Here is a 19,930-nt window from a genome sequence, read left to right as displayed (position 1 = left end):
ATATCCAAGTTGTAAGACTGGTTCTTTACAATGATATATCTCTTAATTAATGCTGCTATACCCAACTTTCCATTTCTGTGTGTCATTTCAAACAAGCAATATTGCCTCCAAAATGTTTTGCTCCCTTTCTCAAAGAACAAGTAAAAGAAAAATGTCTATGAACAAAGATACCCGAGGTGTCAGATCCCAGCAGCACAGCATCCTGACATTTATCTATCACATAGCCAACAAAGGCCAGGAAGATGATATTTGTGTATGAAGGTTTTGCTTGTGGATGGGCAACATTGTTATTCTAACAACTCTGCATGAAGAGGGTTTTGAATAATTTTGAGTGAATAGAAACTAGAAGCTATTAAAAGAATAAAAGGACAGAAAACTATTCCTTGAAAAAAAGACACAGAACATTTAGATTATGTTTTGAATTTGGGGACTTTTGGCAAAAGTCTTGCTTCTTTTTTTAAATTTTTTAAAAAAGAATTGTTTCCTACCGAGTTCAAGTAATCTTTTATGGTTTTGTGGCTTTGGTTAATTCCTCTGCCTTCTAGTTAATTTTCTTGCCTGAAATGATATTATCCTTGACTTTACATGATTTTTTTTTCTGATCAGTTTTCAGTTTTACTTCTCCAGAGCATGCTCTATGTGGTCAAATTTTGGGTGGAGTAGAATAAGAACTTGGCAGTTCAGGCTGGGGAGGTGGTTCGATGGTTACGAGCACTTGTGGCTCTTGTAGAGAATGTGAATTTGTTTACTAGGACCCATGTTTGTCAACCTCGCAACCACCTGTAACTCCATCTCCAGGGGATCAGATGCCCTCTTCTGGCCTTTGAGGGCATCTGCACTCATGTGGCATATACTCACATAGATATACATACATACACATAAATAAAATATAAAAATCAATCTTAAAGTAGAATTTGGAATCATGTGAGCAATGGTGTCAGCATACAAAGGTACCATGCAAACTCAGGCAGACAAAAACCCAGCATAGACCTGGGGAAATGAACAGCAGACCCAAATCTTAGCTGAGTAAACATTGGCAAAGGATTACTGCTAGAGCTGATCTTCCTAAAACAAGAGACTCTGGATAGGCTGACTAGACCTCAGAGGATGGACTTATACTGGGGTAGTCTGGGGACACTGACTTGACACATTGGACTTTAGTATGGCTGACAGAGTATAGGGGTTCCAGTGTGGGGGGCGCTGTGGGAGCATAGCGGAGATGACAGTATAAAGATGATTAAGATCATTTGAGATATTCTGTATAAAATACACAAAAAAATCAATAAAAAAAGAATTTGGAGGGGCTGGAGAGATGGCTCAGTGGTTAAGAGCACTGGCTGCTCTTGCAGAGGACCTGGGATGATTCCCAGCACCCACATGTTGATTAACAACCATCTGTAACTCCAGTTCTGATGCCCTCTTCCAACCTTCATGGGCATTGCACAGCATGGGTATGCTTATAGACATGCAGGCAATATAATCATATACATAAAATAAAAAATAAATAAATTAAAAAAATAACTTGGTGATTCTTTTTCTATATTGTGTATGCTTCACCTGGAGAGTTGCATGGTCTTTTAGTTTATTCTGGGATATGTAGGAATGTCCCTAATAGAAATAAAAGCAGTGATTCAGATTTCCCTTTAAAGTAGTAGAAAGATGATAGTTATTAGATAGGTATAATGTCTTTGATCTGCGCCTCCAAATATTGGCATTCATCTAAGTCAATTTAAATGGGTTTAACCTACAGAAATATAATCAATGTCAGTGATATTTCTAGCAAGTCTATCTCACTTTGAAGGAGGCCTTGTTAAGGATTTATTTAAAAAGATTATGAGGGCTGACAATATAGCTCCGTAGAGTGGCCTAGCATACACAGGGCCCTGGGTTCCATTTCTAGCACTGCATAAAACTGGACGTGGTGGTACATACCTATAATGCCAGCAATAGGGAGGTAGAGGCAGGAGGATTGGAAGTTAAAGGTCATCCTTAGCTACATAGGGAATTTGAACTTAGCTACATCTTTACCTGCGTAGGGAATTTGAGGGCAGCCTGAGATATAGAAGGAAGGTTTATGAGAAAGTTAAGCTGGCTACTTGGAGATCTATAGGGCAAGACAGGCTAATGAATTGCCTGCTGCTCCTAAAAAAGTGGGTAATGCTGAAGTCAGGGGTGTGTTTAATAAGAGTGGATTGGGAATCCAAATTCACAGGTCAAAGTCAGGAGGATAAATAGACCAGTAAATCAAAGAAAAATTCAGGTTGGTATTAGATACTAGATACCAATACTAGGAAGTACCTGGGTGGTTTAAAGGGATAGAGTTAAAGCCAAGAAAGAACATGGGCAGTTTTTCTCAGAGGAACTGATGGAATATTAGACCAGCCAATGGGATAGCAAATACTCCATCTGAAGCACTTGGTGAACATCTGATTGCACTCAAACTCATAATCCTCCTACCTTAGCCTTCCAAATACTGTGATAACAGGTCTGTAGCACCATCATCCTTGGGTTTTGTATTCTGAATTTGTATTACCTAAGCACATATGTGTTAGGAATGTATGACTGAAAGTAAATTGTTCTAATGTCCTTGTGTTGTTTTGAGAAGGTAAAGATACTGATGAATTTTTTTACTTTGTTGTGTTTTTATGCATTTCATTGACTCCAAAGAATAAGCAAAATATATAATTTTTCAATTAGTAGGTGAAAAAGGAAACCACAAACCTAGAAGAAAATAAGAGAACAAAAATTGATTAAATAGAAAAGCTGAAATCAGATAGCAGATGTATAAATACAAGTGTATCAGTGATTATATTATGTGTAAATGGACTAAAATTAAAGGACAGAAATTATTAGATTGAGGCAAAAAGGAACAAATAAAATCCAGTCACACGTCATTGATAAAAAGACATATGAAACATACAAAGGAAGATTGAACGTAGCAGCTTATAAAATAGTATATGGAGAAAATTCCAAACCAAAGAGACTCGTGTAGCTCTATTGATATCAGATAAAGTTTAATAACAATATGGCTAGAGATAAGGAAAACCATTTCTTAATTATAAAGTATTCTGGAGTTGGAGAGGTGCTCAGCAATTAAGAGCATGTCCTGCTCTTGCAGAGGACCCAAGTTTGATGCCCAGCACCCAGGCTGGGCAACTCACAACCACCTGTAACTTTGGCTCTAGGAGATCTGATGCCCTTTTCTGGCCTCTCTGGGCACCTACATGTATGTGCACATAGCCATACACACAGACACCACACACACACACATGCATACGCACACATATATAATTAAAAATTAATACCTTTTTAAAAGTATTTTATTCACTGGGAAAATATGACGATTAAAATTTAACTATCTGATAACAAAGTCTCCAAGTATACATACCAAAATGAGAAAACCGTAAGGAATTATATAAAACTACAATGATCTCAGCAATTTGTAGATAAAGTATGCAGAAATTCTATAAGAGCCCTGACAGTTGCCCTAATAGGCACATATAAAGCTGTCTACCCAGCAAAAACAGAATATGTATGTTTTCAAGCACCAATGGAATAGTTCTGTAAATTAACTGTATTTTAGGTCTTGCATTAAGTTACAACATATTTCAAAGCATCCAAATCATACAGTTTATATGATCTGCTTTCAGAGCAGTCAATAATAATAATAAAAAACTAGAAGAGTCCCTATAAATTTGTCACTGTTCAAGAAACCAGAGACTGCTTTGGGTATTAAGAAAGTTTGTAGCTAAGGTTCTAGAAGGGCAGGAATAACACAATGGAGCACATGGCTGCATGGTGTTGAGGTGCTCCTGGGAAACCTCTGTCTGACCTTTACTGACACTTCCTTCCCTGCTGTAGGCACAGCGAGGATCACTGGAAAAAGCCAGTAACTCTTGCTGCCCTTTGCTTTCCAGATTTTTTAGTGCCTCCCAGGGAAAGAACTTAGTGGGAAGACAGCTAGGAAAGGATTTAGGACAAGATCTCAAGCTCCCAACTCTGACATCACATGCAGAATGACTGAATAAGTGGATGATGATAGACATGAGCCAGTGCAGTCCACTCCTTTGGTTCCTCAGCAACCATATGTTCTCTTATATTTAACACACACTCACAATCAGAAAAACAATGTTGTGCATCTGCCTAATAAATTGAAACTGTGTCTTATACAAAGAATCAAGTATTTAACCCTACTATTAATCCAGAAGACTTGTACTTCTAGCCCTAAAGCCATTTCTGGATGTTAATTTCTCTTCTAATATCACATGAAATATCTTGGAACATAAAGACTAAATGGATATAGTAAGCAAGGAGAATATGCTACAATTAACTTAGAAATCAATAAATATAATAAAATTAGAAAGCACATGTCCTAGACAGCTTCAATTGTCAACTTGACACAGCCTAGAGTCATCTGAGAGTTTGAGGAATTTCTTAGATCATATTGGCCTGTGGGCATGCCTATGAGGGATTGTTTTGATTGTTAGTTGCTATATGATGGCCCAGCCCACTGTGGGCAGCACCATCCCTAAGAGAGGCAGATGGTTCTGGCTGTGTGAGAAAGCTAGCTAGGCATGAGCCAGCAAGCAATGTTCCTACATGATTTCTGCTTCAAGTTCCTGCTAGAGTTCTTGCCCTAACTTCCTTCAGTGATGGACTGTGACCTGTCTAACCCAAACAAACCCTTTCTTCCCTAATTTGATTTTGGTCAGAGTGTTTTTATCACAGTAACAGAGAAGTAACTAGAACAGAACAGGGAAAGTACGTGTTAGAAAATAGAGCAAGAGCTTATAAAAGTTAAAGAGTCAAGGATGAAACAGGCAAATAACAAAATACAACCTACTTGTAGTAAAAATATCAAATATCACAATTGGTATAATGTAGGTAAAGCAGAATTTAGGGGGCATTTCAGAGCAATAACCGCTGTAGTAGAGAATAGGGATGAAAGTTAACATGATTCCCTTTAACATGATTCACTTTAAATACAGAACAGTTGGAGGAAAGTGACCACAAAAGCAGCAACCACTAAAATAGAAATTAAACCTTGAAATAAAGGGATCTACCTAGTTATGTGAAAAGATAAAAATACCTGACACACCCCTGAAGAGTCTGATCAAGAAATAATGATTATTATATCATCAATAATCAGGAAATATTACGCCTTGATCAGAAAGGAAAATGACAGGTATTCTAATAAGGGATGATAATGATAAAATTTAGGCCACACCTTTCAAAGTTGTTAAGAAATGGGAAAAATCTTAGAAAAATTTTACCTGTCATAATGGATCAAGAACACATTAGAAGATCCAACCAATAATAATACCACTAATGCAATTTAATAAAGCAGAAAATATACCTCCTCAAAGAAAGCTCCAATCCCAGAAAAATCTGTATTCAGGGCAAAGTAATTTCAGAGTACAGGAAAAATGGTTAGTATCTTTCCAATATAAAACTTGACACAGGGCTGGAGAGATGACTTAGAGATGAAGAGCACTGGCTGCTTTTAAAGAGGACCCAGGTTTTAATCCCAGCATTGACATGGTGGCTAACAACCATCTGTAACTCCAGTTCCAGGGGATCTGATGCCCTCCTCTGACCTCTGTGGGCATTGCATGACACAGGTGCACTTTACATACATGCAGGCACATAAAATTAAAAAAAATGACACAGATATGAAAGAAAAATTATAGACCAATATTATAATGAAAATAGAGGCAAACATCACACAAAATGTTAGAAAATAAAACTGCACACACAATGAAGGATAAAGAATCATGACCAAGCTGTATTTGTCACAGGAATATAAAAGGTGGTTCAATTTTAGAAGGTCAGCTTCTAATGTGTTATTTATGACATTAGTAGATTAAAAGAGAAATCTTGAGCTGAGGATGGTCACACATCTAGTGTTCTGGAAGCTGAGGCAGGAGGATTGCTGTGAATTTGAAGCTAGCCTGGCTGCATTGTGAAGTCTTGTCTTAAAAACCCACACCACAACCTCTCCAAACACTCCCAACTCCCCAAACAATAAAAAAATAAAACAATTCAGCAAAAATCAAAGAAATAACCCTCCTTACTTCTCTGGGAGTGGGGGGAATAGGTAAACATCTACATGAAATGTTAGAAAATTAAAACTACACACACACACACACACACACACGATAAGGAATTATAACCAAGTTGTATTTGTCCCATGAATATAAGGTTGGTTTGATTTTGGAAGGTCGGTTAGTGATAGTTATCATACTAGTGATAGTGAACAGCGATGCAATCACTGTACTATTAGGAAACATACTCAGCAAACTGAGACTAGAAGGGAAATTCCTTAAATTTCTCAAGTTTTGTAAAAAATAGCTATTATCCTCGATTGTGAAGCTTTTAGAAACTTATGTTCATGATTATTTTAGTGGAGGAGAGGCTTTGGTGGGAGTGGAGATAAAATACAGAGGGAGGATGAGTATGACCAGAATGTATTATATACATGTATGAAATTGTTAAAGAGTAAATACATACATTAAAAAAAACACACAAGGAAGTCCCCAGGCTACCTTTTCTGTTTTTTTTAATTTTTAATAACTACATGATTAGAAGAAGCCTTTCATTACAGCTTTAACATATTCAGTAACACACTCCAGAGCAAGTGTACATCTCTTTCACAAGTGGGTGCAAGTTTCTAGGTTCACAGTTGAATTAATACAGTTATACAATATTGAACTCAGTATAAGCCCTGTAAGACATAAAATTGAATGAGTTTTAACCTTTAAAAAATCTCCATTTCATTTTAGAATATATTGTTCCTTGCAGAAAGACTCATTGTTTTTGCTACTAATGCTGAGATGTTGGTGCATGTCTCTCTAATCTGTATGCATCTGATTTCTTTTTTTGTTTTGCCATGTACCCAGGCTGGCCTCCAACTCACTATGTAGCTGAAAATAATCTGGAACCTCTGATTCTCCTGCCTCCATCTGCCGAGTGTTGGGATTATAGTAGTGAACCTCCATTCTCAGTCCTCTGTGTTGCTGGAATTTCATCCTGCGCCTTAGTCCATGGTAGGCCAGGGCTCTATCAACTGAGCTACAGCCTCAAGCCCTTGCAGGGATACTTTTATTCAACAGTCTGTTGATAATCTGACCAGTCACAGTAAATAAAAATAGGGAATAAAAGTTATCACAGTTGGATGGCAGGAAAGAGAACTTTTCAGATGATATGATTATGTAGAAAAAGAATATACAGACAATTTATTAGAATTGATAAGTGAGTTTAGGAAGCTAGTTGAATAGACGATCAATATACAAAAGTCAATTGCATTTCTACATGACTGCAACAAACATTTAGAGGATGAATAAAAAGATGCTTAGAACAGCATGAAGATCTGAAGCACTAGGAAGAAATTTCACAAAAGAGATGAAAGACCTTTGTGGGAAAAAGGTGTAAAACTTTATTGAGGGCTGTCAACGAAGACCTAACTAAATGGAGAAATAAGCTGTGTTTATGGGTCAAGAGAATCGATACTGTAAAGATGTCAATTCTCCTCTAATTGATTTAGAATTCAGTGCAATTCTATTTAAATCCATCCAGGATTTATGTTTCTCTTGTGAAATTTGATAAGCTACTCATAAAGTATACACGGCAATGCCCAGGATCAAGAAGAGGTCCTGCGTATTTAATGAAAAAGAACAAAGTTTCAGGAAGTTGTACACCCCGATCAAGACTTGCAGAGCTGGGGCTGGAGATGTAGTTCAGTAGGTAGAGTATTTGCCTAGCACATGCAAAACCCCAGGTTTGATAGCCAGCACTGCATAAACCAAGTACGGTAGTGCGTGCTTGTGATCTCAGCACTAGGAATGTGGAGGCAGGAGGATCAGGAGTTCAAGGTCACTTTTGGCTACATTTTGACTTGGAAACCAGTCTGGAAAACATGAGACCCTGTCTCAGAAAAACAAAGACAAAGCAAAAAAAAAAAAAAAAAAAAAAAAAAAAAAAAAAAAAAAATCAAAACCCAAATGTAAACAAAAGATGTTTTAGTGGTGGTGCAGCAGGAGGGTCAGTAGACAAACAAACACAAACACACACACACACACACGCACACACGCATGCACATACACACACACACACGCACATACACATACACACAGACACATACACGCACACACATATACACACACCTACACATACAGACAGACACATACACATATACACACACATGCACACACAGACACATACACACACATACACATACAGACAGATACACACATACACATGCACACACATAAACATACACACAGACATACATATACACTTATACACTCACACACACTTACACATGCATATACACACATATACACATATACACATACACATACATACACACACACAGAGGTTGGATGGTTTGGTAGAGGACAGATATGGTGATGTAGATCATGGGAGGGAAGGATAGATCAGAAGAGGGAAGGACAGTAAGTGGCTCTGGGTAGCTAGGTGGGGATATGGAAAAAATTGTGCCTCTTTCTTGCATGGTCACAGAAATCAATATCAGGCATATTAGAAACCTTTGTGAGTCTTTAAGTTACAGTTTTTTAGACTAAAAGCTTTCTGAAAACAATATTGATTATTTTCATGACCTTGAAGTAGGGAAGGCCTTCTTAAATATGAGACATAATCCTTAAACATAAAGGAAAAGATGGGTGACTTTGTTGACAGTACAACAGAATTTATCAAAAATGAATTACACCAAACTATAAACTTGGAGAAATTACTGGAAATACAGCATCTGACCAAGGCCTAAGGTCCAGGTACTTTAGGGAGTGTCTCTGTGATGCTAGAGCTGATGGTAAGAATAGGGAAGAGGCTCAGGTAGAATAAGGAAGCAACTGACCTCAACAACCCAAATCGACCTTTATTAGTCAATGAGGGGTGGTACCTCTTTTCACTCTTGTGCCTAACATTTTGGTGCCGAAACCCAGGAGGATTTTCTGAATAAGATCCTCTCTCTAGTGCCTATTTATACTCCTGTTCCTAATGAGACCTCACAAAATACATTTCCCAGACTTCCCCCATGGTTCCTGCAGGTGGGACCTGCTGGGAAGCTCAGGAGATTTCCTTACCATCTTTCTCCTGCCGTAGTTGATGTCACCTTTCAGCTTATTTGGGAATGCCTGAACGTTACTAATCATTACTGTTCTTTTACTGCATGCTGTTGTTTGAGTCTGGAATGTATCTTAAATCCTGTGTTGTAAAGGCTTGGCCTGAGTCTTGGTGTTATCCAAAGGAGATGAAACTGTTAGGAGTTAGGGATCTTACTAGAAAGTTAGGTCTTTGGTTAGGCGCCCTTTGAAATAAGCAGAAAGGACAGAGAACAGACTAAAAGTGTCTTTAATAGGCAAGTTATTCAACAAGTGGAATTCAAAAGGGATGAGACCTGTGGAAAACAAAGGAAAGCCATAAATAGAAATCAGGATCTTTCTAGAGGCAAGGAAGAGAGTATGCCTACAGTTTGACATAGGGAGGTACCAGGCAGGTGTCCATGTGCCTAGAGGATATGACACTGATGAGAGACAGCTGTGTGCCATTGGGTCTCTTAACTGACTGATTGGAGGGTTTGAGGGCAGAACCCTGCTCTAGTGTGACTTACATTTTAACAATATGGCTTCAGCTGCCAGGCTGGTGTAGGGTTAGAGAAAGGACCACACCAGCAATGGATGAACATCATTATAAGAATGCATACATGCATACAGTTTGTGTTTCTATGAAGACCCAAAGTAGCCATATGAGAGATCATATGGTGTAGGACACACACACACACACACACACACACACACACACGCACACGTGACAATCAAGAGAAAAACCAGAGGGGGAGCGTTAACCTCTAGGGAGACAGGACATGGGGGTCTTGAGGTAGCTGCTCTGTTTCCTAATGGGAAGATTTTTCCAGTAATATTCATTTCATTGATATTTTGACTTATAAGCATATGTCTAGACATATCTTTTATGTGCTATATGTACATGTTTAAAAATTTTAATTTATTTTTATTTTATATGTATGAGTTTTCTGCCTGCATGTATGTAAGTGCATCTCTGTGTGCAATGCCCACAAAGGTCAGAAAAGGGTGTTAGATCCCCTTGAACTGAAGTTATAGACAGTTGTCAGTTACAATGTGGGAGCTGGGAACTGAACCCAGGTCCTCTGCAAGACCAGTCAGTACTCTTAACTTCTGAGTCATCTATCCAGCCCCTGTACACATTTTTTTCCCTCAATGTATATTTTTTATTGAATTTTTGTGCATTTCATATAATACATCTTAATCAGCAATCCAGCACAAGCCCCCAGGTTTGAAGGGGGGGCAGTGTAGGGGTAACTATTGACTGTACACACTGGGCAAGTGCTGCTATTGTGTTTTTTAGGGCTCTAAGCATGGAGCTGGGTGGAAAACAAGGTCCTGCCAGTGGCATGGGACAGCTGCTAACCCAGATCCAAAGGGCAGAGGGCACCCAGGGGGCTCATCACAGTAACATCCTTTCCTACCATTTTGGCCACCATGGAAGGGGCTCCAGCAGGAAGTCATGGGCTCTCTGGCCCTGATGAGTAGTAACCTGGCCTGTGTGGTAGGAAGGCATCAGAAGCACTGAATGGCTTGATCCCAGCTCTAGAGGTCTCTCAACCCTCTTGTATACCAGAACCTGTTTCAGTTGAACAAGGGTTTATCCCTTGAGAGGTCCTGGACTTTTAAGGACAGGAGCAGAAGATTGGGTGCCTGAATCCTCTCCTATGACACCCACAAAGGCAGAGGGATGGTTCAAAGACAGGGAGAGCAAGGGGTGGTGTGGGGATCAGACTCTTGAAGGAGCCAAATAGGTCCTGCAAACCTGTCTGCACCAAAAGAAATGACATCACTCAAATCAAGGCCCCAAATTGGTGTGTTGTTTGTGAAGACCTTGGGATATGGTTCAGCTTGGTGGGAGGGAGGAGATGGGATGCCCGTGTATGACTACATCCCCTTCCAACTTCCCACATTCTCAGAGAGACTAGAACCATGCTTTACCTCAAAAGCATGAGGCAGAACTGGCAACTTCCAATGCCTTAAGAGCGTGAAGGTCCTTTGACCTGTGTTCACTGTCATTACATGGGAACAGATTCCTTATGTATTTCTAAGGACAGAAGTGTGACACTATCATAACACAGACTCAGAAAAACTATCAATGTATATTCTCTCTCATTTGTGGGTCTTAGTACCAAATCCTTATATGTGAGCATATATCCTGATGTAACTGTTGGAACCAAGAAAATGGAAAGGAAGCATGGAGGTAAAGGGAAAGAAAGAGCCTGAGAGAGGGAGATAGTTTGTTCTTCATTGCTGTGACAAAATACTCTGACCACTACCAACTTTTGTTATTTGTATGAGTGTTTTGCCTTTGTGTATGTAAGTGCACTGCAAATGTGCAATACCTATGGAGGCCATAAGAGGGTGTTGGATTCCCTGAAACTGGAGTTAAGGACGGTTGTTAGTCACCCTGTGGGTGCTGGGATTAGAACCTGGGTCCTCTGTAAGAACAGCCAGTGCTCTTAACCACTGAGCCGTCTCTTCTGTCTCCCATCTTATTTTTTAAAACAGGATCTCTCACTGAACCTGGAACTCATTGATTTGGCTAGACTCCCTGGCCAAGCTCCAGGGATCTGTCTGCCTCAACTCTGTCAGGTCTCAGGGTATAGATGGGTGCTGCTGCACCCGACCATTTTACATGAGTGCTGGGGATCTGAACTCAGGTCTTCTTGCTTGCACAGAAAACACTTTTCTGACTGAATCATCTCCTCAGCACCTAAGATATATATCAAGTAAAAATTAAAAAGAGACACAGAAAGGATCTTCCTCTTGGTAAGCCCAAACTGCTATCTATTTACCCCATAGGTTGGTTGTTTTCCAGATTTAAGTTTTATGGTATGCTAGAAGGTCTGGTAGATGTAAATATAACATTCCCGGGGCATTATTTTATTGTGGTTGTTGACAAGCAAGTATCAATTTTGGCTGTTAAAATGACAGGATGAAATGAGGAGTTGGCTGCCAGCCACATTATTTGTGGGATAGTTAAACATACATATCATTGTCAGATTATTGTCTTTATTGGAGCCCCTGCTGCAAGTGCAAGGGAATTTGGGGAGTCCAAAGGAATCAAATTGATATGATACAGGGTGAGTCACTAAAGATGTTGCTAAAGTATTTATCACTGAACAGATTGGAATCTCAGATCCCGTGAAGCACAGTGCGGCCCATGTCTTCATTTTAGAATCAATGGCAACCTGAGTATAGAATTTTGTAGTCTGTTTAAAAAATATTTTTATTGACTTTATACAATATATTTTGTTCTCCCTCCTCTATTTCCACCCCCATCTTACTATCACCCATCCAACTTTGTGTCTTCTATTATTTTTTTTAAATGCCTATTGAATCTAATTTGTGTCCCCAAATGCTCTTCAGTGTGGGTCCATCCCCGGGAATCTGGTCGACCTACCCAGTGTCACACCCTTAAAGAAAATTGACTTTCCCTCTCAGCAGCTATCAATTGCCAATATTTCCTCATCTAGGGGTGGGGCTTTTGCCTACCTCCCTGTTTCCATGCTGGGTTTTTGTCTGACTTGAGCTTGGGTTAGGTCTTGTGCATGCTATCACAATTGCTGTGAGTTCATATGTGTAAATGCCCTTTGTTAGGATAACATTGTTTCCTTGTAGTTATCTACCATCTCTAGCTCTTACAATCTTTCTGCTCCCTCTTTAGTAATGATCTCTGAGCTTGTGGAGGAGAGGGTGTGATATAGATGTCCCGTTCAGGACTAAGCACTCTGCAGTTCTTTATTCTCTGTATCTTGACCAGTTGTGAATCTCTGTGTTAATCTCTATCTGCTGCAACAAGAAGCTTCTCTGGTGAGACTTGAGGGATACATTAATCTATTGGTATAACAATAAGTCATTAGGAGTCAGTTTAATACTGTGTCCATTTAGTAGAATAAACAGCAGTAAGTTCTCCCCTATGCCCTGTGACCTGTCTAGCCATAGGTTCCTAGGCCTGATAACGGTGCCAGGTATAGGCTCCATCTTGTGAAGTGGACCTTAAATCCAATCAGAAAGTGGCTTGTGGGTCTCTCTTCCCTCGTGGGTCATTGGCCACTGATCCACAAGGACAAAGGGAGCAGAGGTGGTGAGCAGGGTCAGGATGGCCATGAGTATGATGGAAAAAACCTTCTGGGAGTCAGCTTCAGTGAGACAGCTCGTTTATTCAGGGGGTTGGGGTGAAAATATAGGGTGAAGACGGCAGCCAAAGCTTTACCTGATAGTTGTTCATTGTATGCTTTATTTGCATGTGGCAGGGGGACCCTATTACATAGAAAGGGTAGGTGGGATGGAGTGGCTGTAGTGCAGTGCTTAATTGTCATACAGGAAAAACCTAGGGGCAGCTTTTTGCAGGGAACTATGTCAAAGGTCATGTTCCAAATAAAGTCAGGCATCTGTGCTTGGAGACATTCTCCAAATAAGGTCAGGCAGAGAGTAGGAAGCCCCTGCTGAGAAAGGAAGTACTCCATTTTGCGCTGAGTTCAGAGAGCTATCCGGACATGGTGGACTGCAATCTTAAATGGCAGGGTCCCCAACAGGGTTGGTTACCCCCATGCCATTATTGCACCAGTGGACCTATCTTGCCAGGCCAGTTGTTGTTATAGCTTGCAGGATTCACAGCTGGGTAAGGTTGATGATTGCTTTTCTCTTTTGGTAAATTCATAGCACCTTCCAGCACTATGAAAGCTATCCAGCAGAGATGAAGCTTTGAGGTCAGTACCAGATTGATTTCTCCTTGAAATCTATGACTCCTGTACTCTTCAGTACTTCTCTCTTCTCTATTTCCTCACTTCCTCCTCCTCCTTCCTCCTTTCTTCCTTCTTTGGAGGAGTCTTTCTAAGTTGCCCAGGCTGACCCAGAACTCAATACGGAGCCCAACCTATCCTCAAAGGAGATTCCCGCCTTGGCTTCCTGTATGCTTGGGTCACAGCATGGTGCCACCACACTTGATTCAACTTCCTCTTTTTCAGTTTTCACCTACCCAGAATTTTCCCACGTCTACTTTTCCATATTAGATTAGTGAAAAACACCATTAATAAAATGAACTATATTTGGGGGGCCTAGTCTTTGATAAGAATATTATTAGTTAATTTAGCTTAAATTCCTCCTGTTAGGTTGTACACAGTCTAAATAATCAAGAAACAATATTGCCACTTCAGAAATTACCCAGTAAGCCATCTTCTCAGCCTCTAACTTCAGGAATTTAAAATTTCTTCTGGTTATTTTAGCAAAAATGTGTAAACAAGGGGCAGAAGAGCACTGGCTGCTTTTCCAGAGGGCCCAGGTTTGGTTCCCAGCACCCATGTGGCAGTGACAACTGTCTGTAATCCCAGTTCCAGGGGATCTGCCACTCTCTTCTGGCTTCTGTAGGCATTCCAAACATGTGGTACACATACACATGCAGGCAAAACACTCATACACATAAAAATAAATTAAAAAAATAAAAAAATGAAAACAAAGTGATAATTGGGAATTGTCTTTGCCAAGAAAATTAAAGGAAGCATAAAAAGTCATTTTGAGGAAAAATCTTGTTGAGCACCATTTGATTTTAAGTAGTGATTTGTTTGAGGTCCACGTTTTAAGATATTAATTAAATCTATTACTGTGTTATTGTCATAATGCTATATATTGTTGATTCACACGTCACTAAATACCAATAGCTTTCTTTGAAACTCTCAAAAGAAGGAAACTATTAAAAAATTCCTATAGCCCTATACAGTCCTGTTTTGATTTTCCACAGCTGACAAGATCCAAGAATAATTTTTTGACCCAGATGCACTATTTGTAAATGCATTTTGAGAAGACAAAGTTCCATCTTGGTGTTATGCTTTGAATATGTAGTTAGAGCACAAAGTAAATACAGTATGAAAAAAATCTCATGGTGATTTGACTCTTCATTCTTTATGGGTTGTCCTTGAAATACTATATTTGGAAATATTCATATATGTTGGTATGCAAATTAGGCTTCCAGCCCACTGAAGTCTAATTGGCTGTTTTTTTCCCTCTTTTTTTCCTCTTCTGTCCAGTACCCCTTCTCAGTTCCAGTCACCTCCCCATCCCAACTTGTACTAATATTGAGAATTATCCAAGAGGAGAAGTGAAAATGAGAGGTGTATGGTCCCAGAGGAATGTGTTTATCTCTTGCTTTGTTTGACATTGTTTTGGCCTTAAGCAAAAAGAGGAAATTTGCTTTTGTGATTCACTTGCTTATATAAAGGAAAAAAAAGAGCCCCCTGCTTTCTTTCTTTTTTAAAGAAAGATATCTTTAATAATTCTGTTTTAGGATTTCTTCAAGGTATGACATACACTTAGATTAAAGGCACTGGTATAGTCAGCAGGAATCTTGCCACTATTCCCATTAATGTCTGCAAGGGTCGATTCTCTCTCAACACCGTTGCAGGGACAGAGTTAACAGCAAGGTGCCACAGCTCAGAGATGTCAGAATAATAACTGGTTGACTGAGTGTTGACATTGGATTTGGAAGCTTATCTGCTTGGGAGTTTTAAATGTCCTGAAGGATTTGTAGGAACTTGGGTCAGTCTAAACTTGACTTTTGTTTTCACTCCAGTTCTTATTGGGAAATTTCAGCTACAAGTTCTCTCTAGTGTTAAAGGAGGTATTCCTTGCCAGAGTAGCTGCCATAAACTGGCAGGAGAGAGGAGGATTGGAATATAGTTCAAGAAAACTAAAGTGTGTCAGAGGTCATGATGCTGAGACAGTGAGCATGGAGCATTCTTTAGTCCTTTACCAACAGGTACCTTCCAGTGTTTTAGGCCCTTTGAGGTATTTGGTAGGGAGGTACAATTAATATATACATATTAAATAGCTCCAATTTTATTGTATTTTCTGAGTTTTTAATTTATATTAACTAGGGTTGGATAATACTTCCTCCACTGAGTTCTCAGTGACTCCCTTAAAAGTGAGGATAGTTGTCTCTCATGTCCCTAGGGTGCTCTGTCGTATTTGTGGAACACATGCACCCATCAGCCAAAAGTGAGGTTATCTTTCCTGTTTTATTGTTATAACTGCTCCTGGAATAATTATCCTCCTTCTCCTCCTTTTATTCCTCTATTGTCTCTGAACCAAGTACTAACCAAGGGCTTGTGTGAGGTTTCATGGTCATACTGCCATCTTGTTGGCTAGGTTGGTTAGCAAGTGGGAGCAGTTCTATGTTGGAAGAGATCAGAATTGCCTGTGGTGTTTCCAACTCACTCCACAGCCTTCCCTGGTCTTCACTGTATTATGGGACTAACCCTTGTTCCTTTGTTAATTGATTTCCATCTCACTTTGGCCTGTGGTAGAGGCTGGTGGGTAGGATGAAGGAATAAAACAGGGCACATCTTTCTGTCCCGGTTTAATTCAGTATGCATGCCTCCTGCCTCAAAGGGGTTGTGTCTCCTGTGTTCTAGCTCCCCAGCCACTTTGGGGGCCCCAGTTTCTTCTGGGACCTTGATGTATGCATGCCTCCTGCCTCAAAGGGGTTGTGTCTCCTGTGTTCTAGCTCCCACCTCACCCAGCCACTTTGGGGGCCCCAGTTTCTTCTGGGACCTTGACTTGTGAACTGGGGCACAATCCCTTCAACCCTTTGTCTCCCTGCCCAAGGGGTGGCAATGGCTCTTCTCTCTTCTCCTCTCTTTCCTTTCCCCATTCTTCCCTCTCTTTTGCCCCCTCCCCCCACTTTTTTCTAAAATAGGATCTCTCTATATAGTCCTGGCTGGCCTCAAACTTGCAGAGATTCTCTGCCTCTGTATCCCAAGTGCTGGGATTATACATTGCACTACCGTGCCTAGTCTCCTTTATTCCTTTTGAGATAGAATTCAGATCCCATAAAATTCGTTCTTTTAAAGTGTACTGTCCAGTGGATCTTAGTGGATTTGCAAATGGTTACAGACATTGCCACCATGTAATTCTAGAACATTTTCACCACTGCTATCTTAGTCTGTTTGTGTTGTTCTAACAGCATGCCTGATGCTGGATGTTTTACAAAGACGTCTATGTGGCCCTGATATTTTCACCTGGAAAGCCCTTACAGCATGGGGCTGGACTTCCTGGCTGCATCAAAGCATGGTGGAGAAGCAGAAAAGGAAACAGCTGTGTGTGGAAGGGATTACATGACAAGAGAGGAAGGTGGAAACCAGGGGGGAGCCAGCCTTCTTCCCTAACAGTCTGTTCTTTGGAAGCTGGTCTATTCCTAGGGGACCTAACTAACTCTGCTAGACCTGAATTCTTCCTTTGACAAGAACCCTCAGGAGACAGTCACTACTTTCTAGGACTAGACCCCATTTCTTAAAGGTCCATCTCTTTATTTTTCTTTTCTTTTTTTTTTGAGACAGGACCTCATGTAGCCCAGGCTAGCCTCAAACTTACTATATAGTTGAGAATGATTTTGAATTTCTGATCTTCTTGCTTCCACCTCCAGATTCCTGGGATCACAAACCTGCACCACCATACCAGGTTTATGTCATGCTGGGGATTGAATCCAGGGCCTCAAGCATGCTAAGTAAGCACTTCTAACTGAGCTACAGCCCCAGCTGCTAAAAGGTCCATATCTTCCAATATCACTGCACTGTGGACAAAACTTCTAGAACAATCCCCTTCCAGGGATAAACCATAGGATACTTCAAACCAGAAACAAACATAACGATAATCACTCCTCTATCTCCCCTTTCCACAGCTGCTGACAGCCATTTCTTTGTCCGTATGGATTCACCTATTCCATACATGTCATGTAAATGGAATCAGGAGCATGCAGCCTGTTGTTAGTTTCTGTTATGTCTTCAAGTTTCATCCACGTTATAATGTCTATCATCACTTTATTTGAATGGCTAAATGATACTCCTTTGAGTGGATAAAATATTTTCCTCATCTTCATCAGTCTCTACATGCTTGTGCTGCTTCCTTTTTTTTTTTTTTTTTTCCTATCATGAAGAAAGCCACTATGGACATTTGTGCCAGACTTTTTTGGTCAAGGCATGTTTCCAGTTCTCTTGGGCGTATGCGTAACAGTGTGATGCATCATAACGGCAACTCTGTATTTGATGTTTTGAAGAACTGGATACAGGTTTCTTCTTGTTGAAAATCTCTGTGTTGTCTCATTCCTGCCTTTGGCCATTTGGCTTTTCAGTCGCCCATATAACTAGTTCCCCATATAAATGACTCTAATAAAATCCTAGCATGGGCTCTAGTTTCTTGGCTAAACTCTTGCTCAGACAGTTACAGATATTTAAGTATGAAAGTCAAGGCTGCTTTCCACCCACAAGATCCTTCTTTTGTATAGAAGATAAATCACAAAAACACTGTATTCGGGAACAGAGGGCTTAGGTAGGTCTTCCAACCTTAGTCATTTGCCATCATCTCTGGCTTCCTGACAGGTCTTCTGACCCAGCTTATTTCCCAATAGTCACCAGCTTTGAGTGTAGGTAGTTTATTTGGAAAGTGATTCCTAGAAGGTTTAGGAGGAGAATGAAATATGGCAGGTAGGAAGCTGACCAGGATGGCTGAAAGTCAGTGAGTGTTGAAGGTGCTGGGGACCCAGTCTTGGCTGAAGATCTTGAAGAAATGCACATGTATTCCAAAGTTGTCCCGTCTGAGGGCAGAGAAAGCAGCTCTCTCTCTCTCTCTCTCTCTCCCTCTCCCTCTCCCTCTCTCCCTCCCTCCCTCCCTCTCTCCCTCCCTCTCCCCACTGTATTTCATGGGGCACTGGTTGAAGGCTGCTCCCCCAAAACTTCAGAGATGGTCCTATAGTCATAGAATGGAAGAGACTGTGTGCATATGGGTACCAAGGCCAGAGTAGCCTCAAAGATAAACATCTTGCATTTGAATATTTATATTTTCCTTGAGGATACCAAGAACTAGTCACTTTTATACATTTGCCCAGGGAAAGAAGTTTCTAGAACGTTTTTTTCTTTTTTGGTCTTTTTGAGACAGGGTCTCCCTGTAGCCCCAGCTGTCCAGGAACTCCCTATGTAGACCAGGCTGGCCTTGAACTCACAGAGATCCACCTGCCTCTGCCTCCTGAGTGCTGGGATTAAAGGCTTGCATCACCATGCCCAGCCTCTAGAACTATTTATAGACATTGTCTCTTTGTGTTTACTCCAGACCTCCTCTTTCAGGTATTCATTGATCTTACCATTAGGTGTTTTTTTTGAGAAAGTACCACAAATTCTCAATTTGTAACCAGACCATTAGTTATACTGTTAACACACATTCGAAGCTGTCTTATAAAAATATAAAGTTTAGGGACTAGAGAGATGGCTTAGCAGCTAAGAGCACTGACTGATCTTTCAGAGGACCCAGGTTCAGTTCCTAGTACCCACGTGGCAGCTCACACCCATCTGTAGCTCTAGTTCCACCAATCCAAAGCCCTCTTCTGACTCCATGATTACCAGGTACACACATGGTGCACTTACCTACATGCAGGCAAAACATTCATACACATAAAATAAAAATAAATAAAAATTAAAAAATGCAAAGTTCAAATCTACTTAATATCTTAAACCTCAGAGTATAAAATCTAGAAGGGAAAAAAATCAACTCCCCAGCTTTACAGGCTCCAAACAGAAATCTATGAGAGAAGACAGGTATTAGTGGTTAAAAAAAGACTAACTAAAAACTAGGAAGCTGGAAGAGTTTCTTAAAATTGGTGCACAAAACATATTTAAATCAAGTTTAAAAAGGCTCTGAAAAAAATGGAAATCAGTAGACATTGACATTGTCTCTGGTTGTCTCAACCAGCAGAAGAAATCCAGATCTTGTCAACTCTTTCTTCTTGAATTAAGGCCACATTTTCATTAGTTTGAGGAAAAAGGTGATGAGAAAATAGTGTTTTT

The sequence above is a fragment of the Nannospalax galili genome, unplaced genomic scaffold (assembly GCF_000622305.1).
Source record: "Nannospalax galili isolate Female #2095 unplaced genomic scaffold, S.galili_v1.0 scaffold410, whole genome shotgun sequence".
Taxonomy (NCBI): Eukaryota; Metazoa; Chordata; class Mammalia; order Rodentia; family Spalacidae; genus Nannospalax; species Nannospalax galili.
The sequence above is the reverse complement of the archived record's forward strand: the minus strand, read 5'-3'. Positions refer to the sequence as shown.